General features: G+C 44.8%; 1 protein-coding gene across 8 annotated transcripts in view; it reads right to left on the reverse strand.

Moving 5' to 3' along the window:
* The window catches only part of KTN1 (kinectin 1), a 93,638-nt gene extending 79,000 nt beyond the window's left edge, over positions 1-14,638 (reverse strand). For all 8 annotated transcript variants that reach the window (XM_073638789.1, XM_073638788.1, XM_073638787.1 and 5 more), the window contains exon 1: positions 14,482-14,638. The gene's annotated coding sequence lies outside the window, so the exon portion shown is untranslated. The remainder of the gene's footprint in view (positions 1-14,481) is intronic.
* Between the last annotated feature and the right edge of the window lie 674 nt (positions 14,639-15,312).

Consider the following 15,312-nt stretch of genomic DNA (forward strand, 5'->3'; position numbering starts at 1 on the left):
TTGTATACGCTCCCATGTGTCTAGTCAACCAAAAAAAAAAAAAAAAAACAACATTATGACCGCTGCTACATTTCAAGCTGAACATTCACTGGATTTCGCAATACATAGCGCATACATTATTATGTACATCTTAGACCAGATGTACTTACTTTTCATTTCAGGAGTCAGATTATAGAATAAAATAGCTCAAGAGTCCAAGTGTATTCAGTCTCCATCGACCCAGCCTGAGGCGCTGTCACACTAGGAGGACGGAAAATGAGCGTAAACTTTATCAAAGTATTTATACAGTCAGTCATTCTGACAAGTATACCAGCCTCATCAAGGCCAAGAGATTTAATGCAGTTTGTAAAGTGAAATCTGGTAATACTGATGAAGGTAGCTGTGCTCAACTCTGCTATCTTGGGGCAACTTAAGTGTCAAACTTTAATAGAGCGCCAGGGCGCATGGGCAACTTGCCATTTCATTCAACTCCTGGATGCAGTCTTGTGTGATCAGTGGGTGTCCTAGTGATGGGACCGCCCCCAATCCATCCAGTGGATAGGTGACTTGTTTAAGTCTTTATACCCCTATATAAGAAGCCAGTGCAATAATCAGCTGATTGGGCACCAAGCTCATGTAGCACCTAATAATGTGCCTACCCTAGTAGCGCCACCTAGTGGTGAAATAGTCATGAAGACCACTCAGCCATATCTTTCATAAATGTTGGCTATTCTATGCAAGTTCAAAGCAAGCAACAAAGTAGAGCAAATACGCCCCAATATTTGGAGAAATAATTGCTTGATAATAGTCATAGTACCTGGCAACCTTACGTAAGGGAACGAGGCCAAAGCCCTGCATACTGTATGACGTGGCACTGAGCACAGCATCCGCTATGGAGGGCAGGAAGGTTTTCTATAATTAGCGGTGTCAGAACAGGCGAATGTCCAGTATGATTATCAGCTCCATCATCATCCAACAGGTTACAACATGGAAAACAAGAGTCACACACATACACGGCACATCAAATGTTCACAGCCACTTGCTTTCATTTAATTATTGATGGCCTATTCTTAGGTTAGATCGGTTAGGGGTCCACCAGTCTGATGTTTACGGTCCTAACATCAAACTCAACACCTTCATATATGCCCACGGCTGGTGTAGACGTCTTGGTCCGTGCCTGGACTGTGGCTGATAATCGGGAAGGAGCGTTCCCAGGAAGCATAGTATCTGGATCTGTCTAAATCATCATTCTCGGCAGCACATCGTCCTGTGTAATCAAGACGTGCTGCAGATCACAATGTTCTTTGTGCACACAACGATTATTTTACCAATCGTTCTGTGTGCATCGAAGTTCGGGACGAGTGACTAAACAGTATAACACACCACGATCGACTTGCACGTAGCCGATCGGCAATCATTTAATGGTTGCGGTCGCCCTGTTGAAACACAGCCTACATGTCAGGCGCGTAAAACAGGCCAACCCTACAGTATCAGTCAGAAGCTCTGACATAAGACGAGGTCCGGCATAGCCCGGCTAACACTTCTGGTCTGTCGTAGACTTCCACCACTTTATGCACCGTAGACTTTCTCCGATAAGAGGGAATTCTATCCCCCCAAAAAAATGCAAATTTTGGAGCAAATTTCTTGTAAATGTGTAATCTTGCCCAAATTTATCAAACAGGTTGAATTGGGATGATACATCTAGTCTAAATTTGAGCTAAGAATTACACCAATATGGATAAACCAGCCCCATTGCTCCTGCCTACATAACAGCAGAGCGGGTCAGGACATGGCTGGCGCTACAAGGCAGGACGAAAAATCACAACAGGTACGCGAGGTTCATGCTATAAAAAAAAAAAAAAAAAAATGGCATCACAAGGCGACTACATCCGCAATAAGCAGAAATGTGATGAACGAGGCCACCTGTACCGCAGGTTACTGCCTGTCTGGCCCTTCCCTGGAAATACCTTCCAGACAAGCGATGCCTTTTCCAATCACCTTCCCACACCCGAATTCTCCGCACCAAGTGTGTCTCATGTAAGACAAGTACCGGGGACTCAATAAGGACCATCAAACACGGTGGGATGCAGCAGCGCACCCCCCCCCCTCTCCTGCCCCAGCAGCGGCACCCTGCCACCCCCCGCCCCAGAACCCAGCACCCCCCCTGCCCCAGCAGCGGCACCCCCCTGCCCCACCCCGGCACCCCAGCCGCAGCACCACCCCCCCACCCCAGCAGGGCCGGCTGTCAGACAAGCCCTGGTTATAAGCCCCAGTAGGGCACAAGTGGCTACGACTGTGACCCCAGCATTGAAGGAGAGCAAATAAATGGGGCGAGATTGGCCTTTTAAAAAGTTTAAAAATAATTTTGTATTCATTTATTTTTTTTTAATAAGAGAATATTCACTGAATGTGCAGATACCAGAAAAAAGCAGCTAATAGGACCGGAAGGTGTTCTGCGCTGGGCATCAAAGAGAATAATCAACCAGATTATGGTACGTGGAAAGCTGTAGGGTGTGTTTAATTACACCCATGTGAAAGGATAGAGTCTAAATGCTATAGGCCTGCCCCGGAAATGGAACTGTAACTCAGTAAAAGGTGGCACGTACAACTATGGTAAATGACTATGAAGGCCAATGTGCACATTAAGGTGCCCAAGGGGTAACGCCTCTCCTTGTGCAGAGACAAGCCTGACATGCCACTGTATGGAGACTTATAGGCCATGTAGAGCCCCTCTGGGAAATTAAATAAGCAAATTGCCTCCAAGTACCCCCTTACACCTTAGTCAGAGGCCTCTCAAACAGCCAAAAAAACAGATCTCTTGCTTTGCACTAAGGAGGGGCAATACCCAGAAACACGAGTCTGCAAATTGACATTCTGGTTTGGCTTTTTTCCTAACTCATGTGGCAAGGCTCATTAAAGGGTCGATATTGACTTTTAGGATTGCTACTTCCAATAGGTGGCGCTAGAGCTCAAGTCCTCTTCTTCTCTGAAGAGGCAATTTGCATGCTAAAAGGAGCCCAGACACATTTGTGCGGCCGACAGCCAACTCCCCCGAAACCCACATACATATGAACACTCAGAGAGAGGAAACAGCTTATCCTCCTTGAAGGAAAAAGGATCGGGCATCACTTTACTATGGCTGAACCTGGTTGGACAGAGACCCGATTCCAGCAATGTGTCACTTAGTGAGCTGCTTGATGCAATTTTGAGAAAATCCCTCTTTTATCTGCTGCAGATCTAGCAGTTCTCTGAATGCTGAGCTTGCATAACCCCATCCACACCACTGATTGACAGCTCTCTGCCTGTGCACAGTGCAGACAAAAAGCTGCCAATCAGTGGTGGGGGTGTGGCTAGACTACCTACAGCAGGTTTACTAGTCCTCTAATGATAATCTCCTGCTAATAAAACTATGATTTTATCAAAAATACAACAAGCAGGCCAGTAAGTGACATCTCCGGAATCAGGGTCTGACTCTACAATATGCCGCTCTCTGATTAGGTGGCAAAAACCTGGTGAACGAGAGAGAATTTTACAGCTCCGAAGTTCAGATTCCCATACATTTTAATGGGGTTTGGGTGAACGTTCAAGTTCTGGTACCAGATCCCGAACTTCCACAGGTCCACTCACCACTCCCTATACAGAAGGCAAACGTTGCAAAGTTTCTAATGGAATCCAATTACAAAAATTAATTTTAGCTCTAAATAAATGTATTTAAAAAAAAAAACTACCCAGGGGTGAACAATCTCTTTTAAGTTGATGAAAAAGAACAAATCAACTAAAATGATAATTTGTCATATATAAAGTTAAAGGCACAATCGTGTTAGCCCACTGATCGCAGAACGTCATTGTCTCTTCCTGAAGGAATGGCTGTTCGTCTGTCACTGAACGACTAACGGGCAATACACACTGAATTGATTGTGAATGAGGGTCTAAAAATGCATATGGTTCAACATTTTAAAGGGGTTTTACAGTCTCAGAAGACCTGTCTCCAACTTCTTTATAAAAAAAAAACAAGAACTGTGCTTTACTCACTCTCCCAGGGTCTAGCGCTGAGTCTCCGCCGCTGCTTCTGGTGTCTGTTATTGACATCACGTATAGAAAGCACTGTCCGAAAGCTCAGCCCAAATTGTCGGCATGAGCCGCCGACGAGCCCACTCCCAGGCCACTGCGCTGGCAATGCTGAAGACAATAACAGACATCCGAAACATTGTCAGACCTGGGGAGGATGAGTTAAGCACTTTTTTTCTTTTTTACTTTAATAAGCTGTTCATGAGGAACAGGAGTTTTCCAGAAGTGGAAAACCCCTTTAATGACAGCCATACACGCACGCAGCTTTTACCGAATGTGTATGAGCACCTTTAGTAATTTCACATTAGGGCTTTATAGTGACCACTTGTGTCTTTCCTAACCATTGGGCTGTGCATAACAAGCACGGACAGATGGAAAGCTCCTCTTACTCTGGAGGTGCTTTCTGGCAGCTCTCTGACCTTGGTTAGCAGAGGGGCATCCTGGTCAGCCCCTTTAGTACTGTCCCAGCACGGTCTAATATTTACCACCATTAGTTCTTCTGTTGCAAAGTGGAAACTCTCTGTAAAGAGCCGTCAATCAGTGCAGGAGTCAGTGTCCCTTCACCCACTGTCTACATGTTGCATTTAGTGGTTTCAGGGTTACCACACTCCACTGCATGCAAAAAAAAATAACCTAGTAAAGACAATGCTACATGTCACATAGAGAGCGCCAGCTGCAAGAGAGCGACAAAACAGCAGAAGTAATGGCACCGGGAGGAACGCCTGCTACTCCTCAGGCTGATAACTTTTTTTTTCCAAGCAGGAAAACATTAGCTGTAATTTTCCTCTCCCTCCCAAAAACGTGGCGCAAAAGGAAAAAAAAAAAAGGATTAAAGTCACAGAGCTGTGAACTCATACCTTCAGTAGCAGAATATAAAGAGGCGATTGCCTAACTTGCAATCCCCTAACAATATCAGTCATTCCACGAAAAAAATGAAGTTAAGGGCGCAAGAGGAACTGCTATGTTATAAAGAGACTCAAAGTTCGGCTATTCCATAACTATCAATGTGGACCAGTCCTTCAGATTAGCCTTTTGCACAGCGGTGTTCATGGCTACCTGGCTGTGAAAGGAATTGCAGCCTACCCAGATAGACATGAAAGTGTGCAGTGTGGGTGGCTGGGTGACCCTATACAGGGAGAATTTAAAGCTTTAAATTAGCGCTGCACCCCTTTAATTCTCCTTATTGGTGGAGGGATCAAAGATCAGTCTAGCGTTAAGCCATCAACCCCTTTAAAGATGACCCAAGTAGACACCCCCCGCCTATCGAGCTGATGGGGGTTTTACTCATAAAGGCAATGCCTTTTAGTGGAATAGCCCCCCCCACTAGCTTATGGCCAACACTCTCTAGTGGGGTTCTCCTCTAGGTCATACCCTAATAAAAGGGAACATCCTTATGGGACAACCATTTAAAGGGTTATTCCCAAAAGCATGGGACGAGTAAGAGATAACTTGGGAAAAATCGAGGGTAGTTTCTGGCACAACCAGCCGGATAAAAACTGAATCAAGTTAAAAGTCCATAAAAGTTAAAAACCTCAACACTTAAACACCTTTTCACCCAGTTGATTGGGCCGGAAACTACCTTCGTTTTTTCCTCTGTCAGGCTCCCATCAATTGATGACGGTCCCAGTGATCGGGAAGTAATCCTCTACTCATAACTTACTATTTTTGGAATAACCCTTTAAAAGAGGTTGTGCATATCAGTGGGGGTCTAACACCTGGCACCCACACTGATCAGCTGCTATATGCTCCAGCTCTATTCAATGTATAGCAGTCGCTGCCGAGTACTACAGAGCAGCTCCTAAGTTTTATTCCTTCAGATAGATCATCAATATGTTGTGCCAGGACAACCCCTTTAAGGATGCGTTAGCGAAGTAGGTTTCATATTTTACATTGATGGTGTCTGCAAGTCAGAAAAGAGGGTAATCTGCTTCCGGCTCAAGTGCAATATCAATGGTGACCCCGGCTGGGACGCCATCAGGAGCCTGCCGTCACAGGTGCAGCTTTAGGACCCCGTGGGAGATACGTGGTGCACGGAGGTCGCTCCTCTTCAATATACATGGAATGAAGGGTGATAACTGGCATCGTAAACAGTTTAGGGCCCAATGAGGCATTAAACACGTTGTAAGCAAATATATACACACAAGTGAGCCGGTGTGTGCACAGCGTACAGAAGCGAAGGGCGCTTGGAATGGTCGCTGATATGCACATAGACGTTGCCCGAGGAGTCACAGTCATATCGTTTTGGCATGTGCTTGTTATTCCTGTTGGCTCATTCAGTCCTATGTCAGTTTAACCCTTCTGTAAAAGACATTTCCCGCACCCAGATATTACAGGATCTCTCCAAAACCTATCCACCGCTCTACTAAAAAAAAACTCCCAGGATAGGGAATTACTTGCAGATAAGTGGGGTCCAACTGATTATCCAGCAACCAGATCCTTTAAAATCATGGAATTATATATATATAAAATTAAAAAAAAGTTAGAAAAATTGTTTAGAAATCACAAATTCATCGAACGCTCCCCTATTACACAGAAATATAAATATTTCCAAGAACAGCGCCACCCCTGCCCTGGGGGTTGTGTCTGGTATTGCAGTTCAGCTGAAAAGGACAGATCTGTAATGGCACACACAGCCAGGTTTATCCAATCCTGCAGGGAGGTATATACTTTTGCAAGCAGTTATTATAAAGTCAATGCATCGTGAATAAAACATGAATTAAAAGTGCAAAATACGTGATTGTGCAACCGTTTAGTGTATACAGCTCCTATGTAGAGCCATGTGTTAAAAAAAATATACTGTATATATGCTTTTTTTAATTCCCTTCATCATCATTCTCTCTAACTCTACTCTTTGAGATATGATCAGATCCTTTACATTCCCATTGGATATTTGGGCAGTATATTAAGAAAAAAAAAAAAAAAGATGCCCGAAAGCTACATTATGCGGTGACCAACAAGACTGGCCAATCGGAAAACGACTAATCGGCCCGTGTAGGAAAAAAATGCCAGCTAACACCAGCTCAACGAACAAAATCACTCGTTTGTCAGATGCAATACATTTTAAACAAGCTTAAAAACTAAAAATCATTGTTCTCGGTAGTACGTCATCCAGTGGATTTGGAAAATAATCATTTTATCTGCACAGAACAATCATATTAAAGATTGTTCTGTGCATTTCTGCCCAGTGCACAAGGTAGAGGAAGACATGTAAAACCATTAAAAATTATGGGCGAGCTGGGTGACTGCCGGAGAATGACTACAGAAAAAAGGAACTAGAACAACAGGTCCAATACTTTTTGTACTTTACCCCCAGCAGACATTGCTTGCAGGAGACACTCCTCTGGGTGCGCCACGCCTGGGAGTGTCAAAGTCGTGGAAGATTGTTAGATAATATAAAAGGAACAGGTAACGCATGTAGATTACCCCAGGACGCCATGCTAATCAGTACCAGAAACAGAATTAGGGCACAGTCAGATGGCCGTAAAAATGGGACCAAGATCGGACTGGCCGGTGGCTCTCCTGACCCAAGTGTGACAGCTTCATATATTTTTATGCAGCAGTCTGGCTCGGGTCAGGAGAGCTGCCGGCCAGTCCGATATTGGTCCGATTTATACTGCCGTCTGACTGCGCCTTAGAGGCAAGATGGGATTCTCTGACAACTGATGGGTAGTTATATGTGATCTGTGATGGTGTCAAAAATACCATCCACAACGTGAAGTTCCAGATCAGGACAACTTATTAATTGTATTCCGAAATTTCAGTAACCCTGAAGGGCTGGAAGGAACAGAGACTACTTATACGGAGTCCCGATGTGAAGGACCACAAAGCGTCCAGTTACCTGTAGTGCCTAAGATGCTCCCTACAGCCCACCAGAGTCGTTATCACTCAGCTCTCATCATATATTATTAATAAATTAGGGAATTGTCAGTTACAGTGAGTACGGAAAGTATTCAGACCTATTTACATTTTTCACTCTTTGTTTCATTGCAGCCATTTGGTAAATTCTAAAAACCTCATTTTTGTCTCATTAAAGTGCACTCTGCACCCCATCTTGACAAAAAAAAAAAAAGACATTTTTGCAAATTTATTAAAAAGAAAAACTGAAATATCACATGGTCATAAGTATTCAGACCCTTTCCTCAGTCACTCATATTTAAGTCACATGCTGTCCATTTCCTTGTGATCCTCCTTGAGATGGTTCTACTCCTTCATTGGAGTCCAGCTGTGTTTAATTAAACTGATAGGACTTGATTTGGAAAGACACACACCTGTCTATATAAGACCTCACAGCTCATAGTGCATGTCAGACCAAATGAGAAGCATGAGCTCAAATGAACTGCCCAAGGAGCTCAGAGACAGAATTGTAGCAAGGCACAGATCTGGCCAAGGTTATAAAAGAATTTCTGCATTACTCAAGGTTCCTAAGAGCACAGTGGCCTCCATAATCCTTAAATGGAAGAAATTTGGGACCACCAGTCTTCCTAGATTTGGCTGTCCAGCCAAACCGAGCAATCGTGGGAGAAGAGCCTTGGTGAGATAGGTAAAGAAGAACCCCAAGATCACTGTGGCTGAGCTCCAGAGATGCAGTAGGGAGATGGGAGAAAGTTCCACAAAGTCAACTATCACTGCAGCCCTCCACCAGTCGGGCCTTTATGGCAGAGTGGCCCGACGCAAGCCTCTCCTCAGTGAAAGACACATGAAAGTCCGCATAGAGTTTGCTCAAAAACACATGGACTCCCAGACTATGAGAAATAAGATTCTCTGGTCTGATGAGACGAAGATAGAACTTTTTGGTGATAATTCTAAGCGCTATGTGTGGAGAAAACCAGGCACTGCTCATCACCTGCCCAATACAATCCCAACAGTGAAACATGGTGGTGGCAGCATCATGCTATGGGGGTGTTTTTCAGCTGCAGGGACAGGACGACTGGTTGCAATTGAAGGAAACATGAATGCGGCTAAGTACAGAGATATCCTGGATGAAAAACTCTTCCAGAGTGATCTGGACCTCAGACTTGGCCGAAGGTTCACCTTCCAACAAGACAACGACCCTAAGCACACAGCTAAAATAACAAAGGAGTGGCTTCAGAACAACTCTGTGACCATTCTTGACTGACCCAGCCAGAGCCCTGACCTAAACCCAATTGAGCATCTCTGGAGAGACCTGAAAATGGCTGTCCACCAACGTTCACCATCCAACCTGATGGAACTGGAGAGGATCTGCAAGGAAGAATGGCAGAGGATCCCCAAATCCTGGTGTGAAAAACTTGTTGCATCATTCACAAGAAGACTCATGGCTGTACTAGCTCAAAAGGGGGCTTCTACTCAATACTGAGCAAAGGGTCTGAATACTTATGACCATGTGACATTTCAGTTTTTCTTTTTTAATAAATTTGCAAAAAATTCTACATTTCGGTTTTTTTCCAGTCAAGATGGGGTGCAGAGTGTACTTTAATGAGAAAAAAAAATTAACTTTTTAGAATTTACCAAATGGCTGCAATGGAACAAAGAGTGAAAAATTTAAAAGGGGTCTGAATACTTTCCGTACTCACTGTATGTTCATGTGCTGCAGCCTCAAAATGAAGCTTGTATTCCCTTCTACTAAGAACGATACAATATAATAAAGATGACAATGAAAAAGATAAATATTTACTGTTTGTATCTGTTACCTACAAATACACAAGAGAAAATAAAAAGATACAAACATCAAGCTGTGGGAACATGCCAGCGCCCCAAGGGAAACAGATCAGGTAAAACGATGCTGGGTGCCGCCATTAGGGTCATCATTACAGCCTTCATAGGGAGTCACCCAGCTTTCCCACCAAATACAGATCTGCTCAGTAATGGAGCGATAAGTCCCCCGACTCTGTGCGAATGCAATGGGTAGAGGTCTATAAAGCGGTGTCTGTAAGGGTAGGTTCACACAACAGATTTCTCCACATAGAAGAAAAACGGACTGGCTATTCCGATCAGAGGATTAATTTTTCTTGTACGTGGAAAGACCAAAAAAAATGAAATCCTCCATATTCTCCATTCCGTCAGTCAGTGAAAATAACTAACATCTGAATGAAGTCCGACCCATAGACTTACATTACTGATTTTGATCAGCTCTTATGGATCAAATCGGACATGCCTCCAATTTTTCCCGCGGACTCCTTGGTCCAAGGAAAAAAGAAAAAAAAAAAATTATGGGACATGTGCACTGCCCCAAAGAATATCATAGGTATTAGGGCTATACGTGAAAAGCACAGATCGTACTCATAAGAGATAATCTGTTGTGTGCACAAACCCCAAGGCTAGTCAGAGAACCCAAACTATATTTTGGGGAGTGAGCGGGGGAGGTAACACGAAAAACACCGGTCAGCTGTCCAAAAAAAAGGCTATTTCAGTAAAAACTTGTGCTCTTGTGAATTTACAATGCTAGAAAATCATTAAAAACTCTGCCATGTCCTGCCATCATTCGTCCTGGAAATGTATGAACAAATTGACAATGGGGCATTAGCATAAAGGATGCATCCATACATACTACATTATCTCATCGGAGATGAAACTGACAGACCAATACTACTACATGATACTTGTAAAAGTGGAAAATTTCTTTAAAAAAAAAAAATCAGAATGGTTCACTTTGCCTGGGTACTTAAACCACAATCTAAAGTAAGACCCCCGACCTCGGATTGGTGGTTTTCCTACTTTCCCTTTTGTATTCAAAGATTTCAGTTTCGATTCCAAAGTATTATAGAGAGTAACCTAACCTCACGCAGGAAGCGGCCATAGAAGAAACCTTAGAGGAAGGGAGGCCTGTGATGCAATCATGACGCCGGCACAGATTACAGTGCGAGCACATAAATCTGGGTTCAGTAACCTTCAAAGCTCCAGATGGCTGAGTGAGCACCAAGGAAGGAGATGCCCGAGGCCTCCAACACCCCCTATTAGATCATGGCTTCACAATGGCATATAAATCACAGCCAACTAATGGCATTTACAGATTTTGGTTTCTTCTTGCAAAGATTATAATTTTATAAGACAGAAACTAGATAGGAAAGGAGCCTTCTGCCCCTTACATAAGCCTTTTTTGCCCTGGTACACAGCTGGCACCCATGCATTATACCAAATCTGCTGCAAGGGAAAATTAACACTTTGCTTATCTGCACCCTTTGGGGGCAAATTGAAGCAACCTGACCCTAAAGCAAAGTTTTAACAGGGCCCCCCACCTACTGTGCCATTTATACTGTGGCACGGGGGTCTTCGGGTTCGAGTGCTACCTCTGTACCCCCCTTACAGCTACACCCCTGCAGCAACCATTGGGTGCCAACCTATTAAATAAGCGGGTACACAAGCTGGACAACCCATTAATGCAAAGGGAATCATTTCTGTCTTCTGATGATGGCACTCCAGATCTACATGTTTGGAGGGTGCAAAGGATTTTATTTATTTATGATTTTAGGTGGACATCATACCTCTGCATCCCAATCGACCTCACACGCTGGCAGCCATACCCTCCCCTGACTCAGGCAATCCTATCTTAGAAACCAGTCCCCAGATTTAGGCCACCGAAGCGTCTAGGTGCCAACCGTACAAAGTATTTCCATGGCCTCTGTGCAAATAATATGACATTAAAGGACATCACCAGATAAGACTTCACCCGTCACAGGCACGGAGAATGCAAAAAAGAAAAAAAAATGTCCGAATTCTTTCAGAACCAGCGTTGAGTCACAGAAGGACGCGATTAATAAATGAAGAGCCCAACAGTGACAAATAGCCCCGAAATAATATCTGCCTGTACCAAAACCGCTCTACTTTATTACGTCTCCATGACTGAACAGGTAACTGTGTCACAATACGCCGCCGTGTGGAAAGAGGCCGCGATGTTAACCATTTCCCCACCGGAGGGATAAGAACGCTCTGAGAAAGGAATGCAGTCCAAAGGTGAAGCACCATTTAAAGGAGCGTCGACTAATCTAAAGTACAGAAGTTTCTAAAAGGTGAACGACCTGCAGATGTCATTCACACCGATGCATGGAAATGTACATTGAGGATCCGAGAGATGGAGATATGCAAGAGGAAAGGGGGTGGGCGCGATCTGATATATTTCAGTAATACTTCGTTTAGCCACTTGGCTGTAGAGAACAATAGAGTAATAAAACAAAAAACGTCATATGGTCCAAACCAATATTTTGGAGATCTGAGGATCCCTCTGCGGAGCCGCAGCGAAGTTCTTCTTCACTTCTGCATTGCATAATGCAAAGTTGGAGGAAACTTACGGAAGTTATTTCAACAGTTTTTCCCCAAGATAGTAGGCTCTACCCTGCCCATAGGGTAAAGGGGGTAACTTACTGATCTCTGGGACTCCGACCAACAGGACACCCAGCGATCCAGAGCATGAATGGAGCACAGATCAATTATGTGCGCCGCAGCTCTATTTCTGTACTTTGGGAATAGAGCCCTGTTCTTTGAAACTCTAAGGGACCAGAGGTCAGACCACAGCGGTCAGTAAATTATGGACAGGTGATATACTCCTATCTCTGGAATAACCCTTTAAGCCGGCCATAAATCTTAGGCTAAGGCCCCACTATCAGTATTCTGTCAGTATTTTTTCTCAGGAGTGGGAGCCAAAACCAAGTGAGGAACAATCAGAGAAAAGGTATAATAGAAACAAGTCACCAATTCTGCATTTATCACCCACTCCTGGTTTTGGCTCCCACTCCTGAGAAAAAATACTGATCGAATACTGATAGTGGGGCCGTGACCCTAGACAGCCGCTCAGCCAACAGATATTTCTCTTGAACCCGGCTACATGTGCATATGTCTTCTAAGGGGAGTAAGCAGCTGCTTATCTACTGGATAACAAAGGATGGACATGTTAAAATTCAACATGTCCAATCATTATTTCCAGCATCTACCTTTGCAGTGGAGAAAGGAGTTGAGTTGGGAGGCCTCCTTATACTAAAGTCACCTGGAGATGATTTTCCAAAACAATAAGGACTTTTGTAGCAATTTTGTAATCCAGATAAGCTACAAAGAGGAGCTGTTGCAGCTGCACAACTTGTACTGCTCATGCCGACTTTATCCTGACTCACAAACATTAGAGCGCTGAAGCGAGATGTGTCTCGAACGACGTCAGCTGTGTCACACTGACCAACATTTTTATAAACTCGTGAAGAATTTCACTTCTTCCATCGATTACTTCTACTAATACAACAACGGATCTACCAGTCTGTATAATACACAGCATCAGGGTTATGTGATCCTCTGGGGTCACCACCAAATTGCCCAAAATGCAAGGAGCTGGTTACATGATGCCACAATGTATCAATGGCGCCATTCCTGGATACGTGAACTGCAGAACAGTCCCCAATATCAGGATGTTCCTGGGGGACACAGGGGGAACTAAGGGCAGCGATCTGTTCCAGTCTATTAACCATTGCTTTATAGGCTTGTATATTTTGTGTTTGCTCTGAGCATCACTACAGCTGCAAGAATATCATCTGGTGGCTGGACTGGGCCAGAAGGGCAATGCCCGCCTCGGCCATACAGGAAAAAGACCAACAGTCTTATAAGCGCAGCCCATACAGACAGATAAACCAGCCTCCTCCCCCGCTTTTACATAGAAGGGTCCACATTCACAACGTTTTCCTTCTGAGACCCTTCCGATCAGCAGTGATCTATGAGAACACTTGGGAATGGCTGTGTAATATCCCTGCAGCGCCTCCACAGGAGAAGTAAAGTATTACACAGCATTCTAATCAATGAGCGAGAGGACGGGTCCTCTGGAGGGAGAGACGCCCAGGAAGAGACAAGAAGAGGACCACCCCTGTAAAAGATAGGAAGCATCAATTAAGGTGGCTGGTTGCCATGGAACCTCATTATGTTGATGACCTCATTTAAAGGGACAATACACAGTGCACAATGTTGGGATGTGCAAGGTCCATGCATTTATCCAGGGGCAGCCATTGAAGACCCCTCCATTAAGGAGCGAGAGCCCCAGCATCAACAAAATATATAGGTGTGCGCTATATTCGGTGACAGAAAAAAAAGGGACCCGTGGAAATTACCGGGTGACATTAGGGGGTCCACAGCCCTCCCAAGCAATGGAGGCCGACCCGACTACTAGGAGACATCACCATGGTCCTGACTAATGCCCAGTCCTGGAGGAGCTAAAACCAGCCAGAAACAGCAGCTGCCCTGGCGCCAGTCCCCGGTCCCTCCCAGCCCCCCGGGGCTCTCCCTGCCCCCCAGCAGACGTGTCCGCAGAGCCGGGCGGCCGCTGGTGCTCGGGGAGGCTCCCGGGCCCGGCACATGGTGAAATCTCAGCCCGGCAGCCGCCATCCTCCCCCCGGAGAAGGAGGAGCAGCCTCCGCCCGCAACCACCCGGACACTGCCCCGGGGAGAGGAGCCGCCTCACAGCCGAGGCCCAGCACGGCCCCAGCTCACCTGTCCCGGGCCGCCGCTGCTCACACTCCCTCCGGCCTGCTGAGAGCTGGGTGTGCGGCCGGTCCCCAACACATCCAGGTCCTACACGGGAGGAGGCGGAGGACGGGGAGAGGCGGAGGGAGGAGCCGAGAGCGCAGCACGTCCGCCGCACGGTCCTACCGCCGCCCGCTACTGCGGGATACACCCGACATATATACATGTCCTATACACACCCGACATATATATACTATACACACCCGACATATATACATATCCTACACACACCCGACATATATACATATACTATACACACCCCATATATATACATATACTATACACACCCGACATATATACATATCCTACACACACCCGACATATATACATATACTATACACACCCGACATATATACATGTCCTATACACACCCGACATATATATACTATACACACCCGACATATATACATATCCTACACACACCCGACATATATATACTATACACACCCGACATATATACATATACTATACACACCCGACATATATATACTATACACACCCGACATATATACATATACTATACACACCCGACATATATACATATACTATACACACCCCATATATATACATATACTATACACACCCGACATATATACATATCCTACACACACCCGACATATATACATATACTATACACACCCGACATATATACATGTCCTATACACACCCGACATATATATACTATACACACCCGACATATATACATATCCTACACACACCCGACATATATATACTATACACACCCGACATATATATACTATACACACCCGACATATATATACTATACACACCCGACAT

This window comes from Phyllobates terribilis, unplaced genomic scaffold (assembly GCF_046119375.1).
Source record: "Phyllobates terribilis strain yellow unplaced genomic scaffold, ASM4611937v1 Scaffold_7__3_contigs__length_470593459, whole genome shotgun sequence".
Classification (NCBI taxonomy): Eukaryota; Metazoa; Chordata; class Amphibia; order Anura; family Dendrobatidae; genus Phyllobates; species Phyllobates terribilis.